We start from the raw sequence: 11,044 nt of genomic DNA, 5'->3' as shown, positions 1-11,044 counted from the left end.
AATCAGTCAACACATCTGAAAACAGAAGGCGATTCATACTGGAGAGACCGCAGAAGTGTTCGCACTGTGACGAGAGGTTTAATCAGTCAACACATCTAAAAACATAAGAGGATTTACACTGGAGAGAAACCGTACAGATCTGATCAGTGTCTACAGTGTTTCGCTTATTCGGCGCAGCTTAAGAAACACATGGGCAAAAAGTTGCACACGACATGAATGTAGCAAAACGTTTTCTCATGTGCACAGGATGTTTCATGTCTGAATAATGTTTGAAAAGGTTGAGTGACGGTATACTGTTTTCCAACACTCCTAGACTGCAGTAGGTAGGGTTATAAATGTGTTGCGCTCCTCGTGTTTACTGTAAAACCAATGATGGTTGAGAGCTGAGAGAAGAACAGTTTCATAAACATCTGCCAAACAGCACCTCTGCGGCTTAATCTTTTTGCAAGTGATTGTACAGGTGCAGATACATCTGTACTCCACTCTCCAGTGTATTCATGTAGCTAGTGTTGTTTTTGATCAGTGGTGTCCAAACCTGGTCCTGGAGAGCCGGTGTCCTGCAGATTTTTTGCTCCAACTTGCCTCAACACACTTGCAAGGATGTTTCTAGAAAGCCTAGTATAAGCTTGATTAGCTAGCCCTGGTGTGTCTGATTGGGGTTTGAACTAAACTTTGCAGGACCCTTTCACTCCAGGACCGAGTTTGGACATGCCTGTTTTAGATGATGTTCTCTGTCTGACTGCCTGAATGAGAAACCAATCACTGGGAAGACGCTGCACATCAAAGAAGGTGGTGCTCCAGCACGGTTAGTTTGCAGTATACCAAGGCCTTAAGTGTAGAAAGCCTATTCAATTGTCCTGTGTTGCAGCTTTTATTAGTAAAGTTTCTTTACTTTTAGGTTCAAGATTGTTTCTAGTTTATTACATTTAATTGTTTGTGTAGAATACAAACTTGATGAATATTTAATGATTTAGGCAGAGCGACAGGTTTTGAGTTTTACAATATTAATACACTGTGTTGATCCCAAGACTCTAGATTGGAGTATGTGGTAAATCCTAAATTGGGTGCCTGCATCTTCAATCTTCAATGGGTATAAAAAAAGTTGTTGTGCTAGCTACCCCAGGACCCTTGGTATAAGCCTCAAGCGAAAACCAATGCAGAGGGATAAAGAGAGGAGTTACATAGGCTCTCATTGAAGACCAGATGAGCTGCAGTGCTCTGGAGCATCTATAAAGGATTAAGGGTGCAGGATGGGAATCCAGCTAGAAGAGCAATGTTGGGGTCCAGCATTGAAATAACAAGAGTTTGCACTAGAAGTTGTGCAGCATGATCTGTTAAGAAGAGTCTGGTTTTTCTGTTGTTGAAAAGTGCAGATCTGCACGATGGAGCTGTGTTAGCAATGTCCTCTTTGAAGGACAACTGATCATCCAGAAGCACCCAAATGTGGCACTGGCCATAAAAGGCCCAAAGCCTCCGAAACTAGTTAATCCGACTACGCCACCCTGCTGGGGCACCAGGGAAATACAACCAGATAACAGGTAAGTTTTACCACACTGAAGGCAAGGAAATAGACGGAATGAGACAGGAGACACAATACAAAAAATATAAGTTTTATTTTAAGAGCACAATTTAAAAGATCACAATCCATAAAAACAGTTTACTTTACAGCCAGGCATAGTGGGAGCAGAGTAGTCCAGCTGCAACTCTGAATGACACGTTAACCCAGTTAAATTTCACCCCACTGCAACCACTGTACGCACACAATAGTGGAAATCGGATCACTCCAGGCAGCCCCCTGTAAAACACCAGCCAAAAGGCAGCAGCTGGTCTCCCTGCTCCACCACCAGGCCTTAATGGATCCTGCCAAAAGAAAGGTACACACAAATCAGAAATAAGAAAGAAAAGAACTGCACCTAACAAAAACTTCTTGTTTACCAGACACTCAATGTGATTACTTAAGGATGTTGGTTTTACTGCACCAAGGGCCGAGCCAATAACAAAGCCTGCAAAAATAAAAATGAACTAGTTAACAAAACATCATAAAACATTAAATGGACCGTCAAAAGGAAGTTAACAAAATGAAAACCTATCAACCGAAAAAGAGCGAAAAGAAACAAAATACAAGGTAATACCCTAAAATAAGCTTAATACGTATATAAGCTCATAAAAACCCAGCCAGAATAGCTACTGTAATCAAGTCAGGCCAGTCTGCACATAATACACTCATAGTGTGTCACATGACAAGAATCAAAAAGGAAGCAATAATTCAATGGCCGCAAGCAAACCAATAAGTAAATTGAACACTAAACACTGGCAAACAAAAGAAATTGATTCAACTTAGCAGAGCAAAAAAATGGAAAACAAACAAAACAAAAGAGAATGCAAAAAGATAAAAGCAAAAAAATAAAGCAAAACAAAACAGCAGCGGCGTCACATGTAGTGTCACAAGGTGGGAAATAGACTGCTAATTTGAGTGTTTTTTTTTGTGTAAAGAAGCTGATAAGGAGTTGATGGAGGAGGACAGAGCAAGGTATAAAAGGTCCTGAATGGTTTGCGGATGTCTGAAGTGGTGTTGATTTTGTCATGGTAGTATGGGTTTTGGCCGAATGGATTTGGGAGGCTAATGATGCCAGTTGGGTTTGGTAACTACTAAGGTCAGTGGAGGCTTTTGATTTGTGCCATGCTCTCTGTTGCCCTGGGTGCTGTTCGATGTTATCTCAGAACATGCCCTAACACTAACAATTCTCTCAGACAATCCGACAGCCAGGAGTTAGAGGGAGTCGGGTGCATTGGTCTGGTGGAGACAGGACAGATCTAACCTAGACAGGATGTTAAAGTGGAACAGAGTGTTTCTGCTGCACTATTTACATCAAGAAGTGAGAATTGTGTGTGTGAGGAAAGAGAGGATGTAACAGTGGAGAAGTGTTTGAAGGAAAAATCTATTTTTATTAGTAGCAATTTAAGTGTTGAAATCAACATTTGAATTCTTGATACTAACAATTAAGTCTGAATGGCAGCCTACATTTAGTGAAGTTTCACAAACTAATTTCGAGAGGAGCATGTAATATGATTGACTGCAGCTGGTTTCTCATTTACAATCATTAGTTAGCCAATCAGATTAATCCAAACTCACTATAAGAAGCCTAGTAAAAAATGACTCGCTTATCTTCGTTTTTCAAAGAAAGCACAGGACTGCTCCAGCTCCTTCACAAGCTTCTGAAATTCAACATCTCTCTACGACCCATCAACAATTCTAAAACCATCATCTGACTACGACAAATTAACAACAGCAGCAACACAACAACAGCGGAAATAAGAAAACAGCAGCATCAAATCTACTCAACACAAACCTACACAAACAGCAACATGGACAGGAACGAAATCTCCACTCTCTCAGAAACACCAGCCCCGGCTCAACAACACCAAGCTCAGCCTGGAAGCCGACTCGATACCGAGGCTCCAATAAGAGACCGAAGGCCTATCTACTTTACTTCAGCAAGGACGCAATCCCCATCTCCCGTCACTCCAAATCGCCACCCACCTTCTCCAGCTTCTTTATACGCCTCTGCAAGATCATCATCCCTCACTTCCAACAAGATGAAAGTGACCGAACTCCGCCAGACCCTCATAAATGTCGGAATTTCCATCCCCAGCCGCTGCAATAAAACAGAAGTACTAAAACTCTATGAATCCTTCTCGTCACCAACTCTGCCCCCTAAGGACAGCAGAACCGCTTGCTCCCGCCACACCCTATCCTCAACCCACCACAGCCCCGCATGTACGAAATCTCCCTAGACCATCAAAGAAAGCAACTAAGAAAAGCAATAAAAAGCAATCCCATGGAACCGGACAAACTGCACTTACCATAACATTCCAAAACATGGACAATCTACCGGATAATGACGCCACTCTCAGACTACCCACCCCCCTCCCTTGGCCTCCAGCTCCACATTCCAGTGAAAACTCCAGGCCTACTTTTCCAGCCATCCCTTCCACTCTCAACCCTCCTCAATTCTTTCTCCCTTCCAACCTCCCTCACTCTTCAACCCAGCTTATTTCTACCCAGTCTTTCTCTACAAGTCCTAACATTCTTCCTCTCCCTTCTCATTTCCCCTCCTCCAGTATCCCCACCTTTTTCTCCTCTACATCGCTTCACTAAGCACCCACCTCCATTACTAACCCTCCCCAACAGTCTACCCTCCCTACTCACATTTCTTCCGCACAGCCCCCCGTTACCCTAACCACAGCCATGCCCCTTCTCATTCTGCATTATGCTCCAGTCCTGGAACCACCCCGATCTCCAATGCCATCAAAAACCTTATCCTAATAGGTGCTGACATTGACCTTTCTACACTCCTTTCACCCATAGCACCACCCTCAGCAGAACGACAGGTGGATTGCTGCAAATTCACTATTACACTTTAATCACCCGCTAGCTCACAACCTCACACACTTTCATTAGCTGAATTTCATGTAGCATTTGCACGTTATACAGAAACTATCTGTTCAGTCTTTCCCCATAGGAGGCCATCTTCTATGGGGGAAACACATTTTTACATGTACCACAAATTACTTTCTGCAAAATGCGCTATTCGCTTTACTCAGTGGAATCAGTACACCCCCCCCCCACCCCCTGCCTTGCAAATTTCTCCATATCTGAAATTACTTTTTAAATGTCTGGTTAAAAAACAAAACTTTTTTCATGTTTTCTTTTGAGAAAGCCTAGCAACAGCTTAGCAACTGCCTAGCAACAGCTTAGCAACTACCTAGCCACACCTCAGCAACCACCTAGCAACACTTCAGGTTGCTAAGATGTTGTTAAGTGGTTGCTAAGGTTTTGCTAGATGGTTGCTAATGTGTTTCTAGGCGGTTGCTAAGGTGTTGCTAGGTGGTTGGTAACGTGTTGCTAGGCGGTTACTAAGAAGATGTTGCTAAGTGGTTGCTAAAGTTTTGCTAGGCGGTTGCTAAGGTGTTGCTAGGTGGTTGCTAACGTGTTGCTAGGTGGTTGATAAAGTGGTTGCTAGGGTGTTATTATAATAATGCATATTATGATAGGGATAATCCGTTAGAAACTGCATCTGTCACTGCTGAGTCTACTGTCACTGCATCTGAGCCTAATTCTGTTTCCCTCGCATGTGACCAAGTTGATGACATTTATGCTGAAGATGAGATAGTGCTTCGTCATACACATCAACAGTCTACTAGACTACAAAATTCTGAAATCTTGTGCTATCTAAACACTCATTTATCTCACTTATCTGAGCAGCAGGTGAGTGACACTAAAGGGTTAATCCCAGATTTTTCCTCTCTCTTTAATGATGTACCTTCACGCACAACCGTCTTAGAACATGACATTTATGTTGGTAATGCCGTCCCGATTAAACAACACTCATATCGTGTTAACAGTTTCAAAAGAGAAGTAATGCAAAATGAAGTGAAGTACTTGTTGGAGAATGAGTTTGCTAAACCCAGTAGCAGTCCATAGAACTCCTCGTGTTTGCTGGTTCCAAAGAGCGATTAAACTGTTAGATTCTGCACTGATTATCGCAAAGTTAATGCAGTTACCGTTTCAGATTGTTTTCCTTCAGCACGTTATCTTAGCTAATTAGATTTGCTGCAAGGTTATTGGCAGGTGGCTCTTACATCTCGTGCCTCTGACATTTCAGCTTTCGTAACCCCTGACAAACTTTCTACAATATTCTCTTATAGCGTTCGGAATGCGAAACGCACCAGCCTCATTCCAGGGCCTTATTAATATTGTGTTGCCAGGAGTGCCGAACTGTAATGCTTATTTGGACGATTTAGCTGTGTATTCTAGTGATTGGGTTGAGCATGTTAATTCCCTCCAAACTGTGTTTGAGGGTCTTGCAAACGCTTCATTGACGTTAAAATTGGTTAAAGTTTCCCAAGGTCAAGTGCGCCCTCTTAAAGCGAAAGTGACAGCTATTTCCGAATTCCCAGCTCCAACTACCAGACGTGAACTTCACAGGTTTTAAGGTATGGCTGGTTACTATCGCGGCTTACGAAATAACTATTCTTCTATTGCACATCCACTCAGAGATGGCAAAAGTACACACATCCTTTACTTAAGTAGAAGTACAGATACTCGTGTTTAAAAGGACTCTGGTAAAAGTAAAAGTACTGACTACACTTTTGTACCTAAGTAAAAGTAAAGAAGTATGGCCTCAAAATTAAAAAAGTAAAAAGTACTCATTTCAACCACAGTCCAAAGACATGCGGTATAGGTGAATAATAGGTAACTAAATTGGCAGTAGTGTATAAGTGTGTGTGTGTGTGTGTGTGTGTGAGTGAATGTGTGTATGGGTGTTTCCCAGTACTGGGTTGCAGCTGACAGGGTATCTGCTGTGTAAAACATATGCTGGAACAATGAGAGGTTCATTTTGCTGTGGCGACCCCAGATAAATTTCCAATATTTATGTAAAATGTTTATTGCCAATTTTATGAAAGTAACCAAGCAGCATCACACCCTGTAATATAGCCGCACAACATTGCTCAAAAAGTCGGTTCATGTATTATCATCCTGACGCAAACTCACAGCGTTCATCATATAGTTTTGTGGCTGTTACTGTAGATCAAAAACAACAGCTGCTATTCATGTTCATACACTATAATTCTGTAGGCCTGTATATCTTTATAAGTATTAACATTTTACACTGATATATATATAACTGCAAACCCTTTTTTTTGTATTAAGCTAAAGCTGCTTCATTCTCTTTAAAAAGTAGCTCTCATACATAACCCGTTCAGTTTTTCCTCAGTCACTTTGGTCCATTTCTCAGACAAAAATTGAAATTCTTAAAACTACCTGTTCAATCTTCAGATCATCATTGTGTCACTTGTGCACAGCAGAAAAGCAGTTTCTCATTATTAACAAGTTGCAAATGCTGTTGCACATCCATGCAAATAATTATGTGCAATTCTCTGTTGTTTCCTACATTATTAGTTGCTGATATCATGTAGTCATGTCATGAATAGTCTCACTCCTCACAACATTTAATCAATTGTTCATGGATTAAGTCTTTACATGAAAAATGGCTGAACAGTTTGTCATAATATTTTGTCATAATGACTTTTTTTTTTACATTTCCTATACATTTTTTTCGAAATCTGTCAACAACTTTTTCTAATGAAGGTCTAAAAGGAGGTTGTCCTTTATTCACATTATATTTAGTTTGTTCTTTGTGCTGTGCAGTGCTGTTTTTTCCTTTCTGTATCACAATGACATGATCTGACAACTAAATACAGTACAAACAGCCACAGTACAGTACAATCAGCACAGCCCTCCCAAGTGCACTGTTATTGACAACCTGACTATTAAGTAAATTGAGTCATGTCATTCAAGCCCACGTACGGTGCCTGAAAAAGGCAGCACACTGCAGCTCGCAATGAGGAAAAAAAGACTGCATCAAAAAGGCGTTCATATTATTGCGCAATGACAAGAAATAATAAAGATCGTGCCACCAAACACGTGAAGTAAAGTACTGATACCAGAAAAATCTATTTAAGTACAGTAACAAAGTATTTGTACTTCGTTACTTCCCATCTCTTCATCCACTAACCTCACTTTTGAGTCCATCCCGTTCCTTTTGTTGGTCTGACGATTGCCAACATGCTTTTGATTCCATCAAGGCTCTTTTAATTAAGGGGGGGGGGGGGGGATAACATTATCCTATTTGTTATTTTTCACGCAAATTTCTCAATGAACATCAATGAAATTATTCTACAATCGAAAAAAGCATTATCGTTGTTGATGGCTCTTCAGTTCTTTGATGTGTATGTGGGCTCCAGTAATTTGCCAGTTGCCGTGTTCATGGTTCATAATCCACTCGTTTTCCTTACTCGGATGTACAATCAGAACCAGCACTTATTGCGTTGGTCTTTGATTGTACAAGGATATAAGTATATTAAACACAAGTGACATAAGTGATTAAACACAAGAAAGGTGTGGATAACTGTGGAGAGGCAAGCATGATCGAACACCCAATGAGGGGGGGAGAGCAGGCTTGGAGCCTGGCGGCTAATCAGCAGGCCAATCAGAAATAATAAATAACACCTGTTTATTCTAATGATTGGGCCGGAGAGACAACCTTCTTAAGGAGAACAGAAGGAGCAGCCGAGAGAGGAGAGAGAGAGCACACACACACATACACTACGGGTGTTGTGCACGCATTAGAAAAAATAAAACTGTACTGCTTACCTGAATCGCCGACCCTGTCTTCTTCTTCCCTCACTAACGAACATTGCTACAGTGGTGCCGAAACCCGGGAAGAAGAAGAAACTTTGCTGCCAGAATGGTTACTCCGTCTTCCAGTCCATGTGCGGAAGTCATCCAGGCGCTCGCGGCCCTCCACCAACAACAACATCGTGCGCTGGGGGACCTGAGAAAAAATCTGGAACAACGCTTCCAAGTCCTCGTAGAGGCCCAGCGGGAGGACCGCGAGCTAATCCGGAGTCTGCTGGCCCAGGAGATCCGGCCCGCTCCGACATCTGCCGCCCACCCTCCCATCTCGCTACAGAAGATGGCACCGGAGGACGATCCAGAAGTTTTCCTGAACCTCTTCGTAAGGTTGGCGGAGGCGTGTGGCTGGCCGCGGGCCGAGTGGCCGGTAAGAGTTATCCCCCTGCTGTCAGGCGAAGCCCAAATTGCCGTGCAGCAGCTACCGGCCCAGAATCTCCTGGAGTATGCTCACCTGAAGCGAGCCGTTCTCCAGCGGGCCGGCCGCAACCCGGAAGAGCAGCGTCAGCTCTTCCACTCCATGGAGCTGACTGCCAGTGGCCGGCCCTTCGTGTTCGCTCAGCAGCTCCGTGACGCCTGCCGCAGATGGCTGGTGAAGGATGGCCGGACCACCGACCAGCTGGTGGATGCCGTAGTGCTGGAGCAATTCATCACCCGCCTCCCCTCCCGAACATCGGAGTGGGTCCAGTGCCACCGGCCAGAGGATCTGGAGACGGCCATCCGGCTGGCGGAGGATCACCTGGTGGCGAGGTCCAGGGTCGGCGAAATAACCTCTCTCTCTTCTCCCCCTCTCCCTCTCTCTCCTCCTGTTCCCAGGCCCAGACTGCGGGGACCGCCCACACCAGCACCCAGATGGCGGTGCACAGAGGCGGATCTGCCGAACGTCCCAAGGGGGGCGGGTCCATATCCGGACGGCGGGGTGGAGCCACGACCCCTGGCGGTTCTCGAGACAGCGCCAGGTCTCTCTCCGGTTCAATCGGTTGGTCTTGCTGGCCCTGGGGGTATAGTGAGAAGGGCTGGGCCGATGCCTTGGCGCCGCGGGGGTAAGAATAGCACACCACAAATCTGCTCCATGAAGGAGGTGAGTGCGCTGATTCGGGTCCCCGCCACGCCAATTGTCGCCCCCGGTCGCGACGGGCTATACCGGATACCAGTGAGTATAAAAGGGGGTACATATCAAGCTTTGGTGGATTCGGGGTGCAACCAAACCTCCATCCACCAAAGCCTGCTTCAAGACCCGGCATTGGATACGAGCCGCACAGTAAGGGTAAGGTGTGTGCACGAGGATGTAATTCACTACCCGCTAACGGCGATAGACATTCAATTCCGGGGTAAAAAGCATAGCGTCGTCGGCGCAATAGCCTAGTGGTTAGCGCGTCAACATATGGTGCAGTAGCACGTCAGGGCGTCGCGAGTTCGAATCCCGGCTCGATGACATTTCCCTACCCTACCCCCCTCTCTCTCTCCAACTTCGCTTCCTGTCCTAAATACTGTCCTATCTAATAAAGGCAAAATGGCCAAAAATAAATCTTTAAAAAAAAAAAAAAGCATAGCGTTGAGGTAACAGTTAACCCGCACCTCAAACACCCGCTAATTCTGGGAACCAATTGGCCTGGATTTAATAGATTATTAGGGGTCTTATGTGCGGGTGTGTCTTGGAAGAAGAGATCGCCGGGTAGGGGGTGTGTCGCTCAGCTGGGGGAATCCCAAGCGGTGACGTCACGCGCTGTCTCAGGGGAAGGGCTGGGAATTTCCCGGTGTAAAGACTTTCCCCTGGAACAGTCGCGTGACGACACGCTAAGACATGCACTCGAAAGAGTGCAGGTGATAGATGGGGAAAACCTCCAGCCTGACCGGCCCCTCTCCTATCCATATTTTGCGATCATTAATGACAGGGTGTATCGAGTGACCCAAGACGCTCAGACAAAAGAAGATACTACCCAATTATTAGTACCAAAGAGCCGCCGGGAAATGCTTTTCCAGGCGGCTCATGCTAATCCTATGGCTGGACATTTAGGTCAGGCGGCCATATTAAATCGCCTCATGACCCGATTCTTTTGGCCGGGCATTCACGGGGATGTCAGCAGATGGTGCGCTGCGTGCCGTGAATGTCAGCTGGTAAATCCACCGGCCACCCCAAAAGCGCCTTTGCGCCCGTTACCAATTATGGAGATGCCCTTCGAGAGAATTGGTATGGATCTCATCGGGCCATTAAAGCGATCCGCACGCGGGCACCGGTTTGCACTAGTCCTAGTGGATTATGCAACCCGCTACCCGGAAGCAGTAGCGCTCTGTAACATCTCAGCAAAAAGTGTTGCGGAAGCTCTGTTTCGTATAATCTCCCGAGTGGGAATCCCCAAGGAGATTCTCACTGATCAAGGCACCGCGTTCATGTCACGCACCATGCGCGAACTTTACGGATTATTGGGCATTAAATCCATTCGCACCAGCGTCTATCACCCACAAACAGACGGGCTGGTGGAAAGGTTTAATCGCACGCTTAAATCAATGATCCGTAAATTCGTTCACGAGGATGCGAAAAATTGGGATAAGTGGTTAGAGCCCTTGTTATTTGGACCTTAGAGCAAAACTCCACACACTGGGGCGGCTCTCTACGGAGAATTTGCTTAAGGCTCAGGATGACCAACGCCGGCGATATGACAAGGGCACTAAACTACGTAAATTTGCACAGGGAGATAAAGTCCTTGTACTATTACCCACTTCCAGCTCTAAATTACTCGCCAAGTGGCAAGGGCCGTTTGTGGTCACACGACGAGTCAGTGATCT

The 11,044-nt window shown here is 44.9% G+C and overlaps 1 protein-coding gene across 2 annotated transcripts in view; it reads left to right on the top strand.

Moving 5' to 3' along the window:
* The window catches only part of LOC130222051 (gastrula zinc finger protein XlCGF57.1-like), a 429,619-nt gene that overhangs the window by 307,670 nt on the left and 110,905 nt on the right, over window positions 1-11,044 (top strand). The window lies entirely within an intron of this gene.

This window comes from Danio aesculapii, chromosome 4, assembly GCF_903798145.1.
Source record: "Danio aesculapii chromosome 4, fDanAes4.1, whole genome shotgun sequence".
NCBI classification, from domain to species: Eukaryota; Metazoa; Chordata; class Actinopteri; order Cypriniformes; family Danionidae; genus Danio; species Danio aesculapii.
This window is presented reverse-complemented; position numbering and strand designations above follow the sequence as displayed.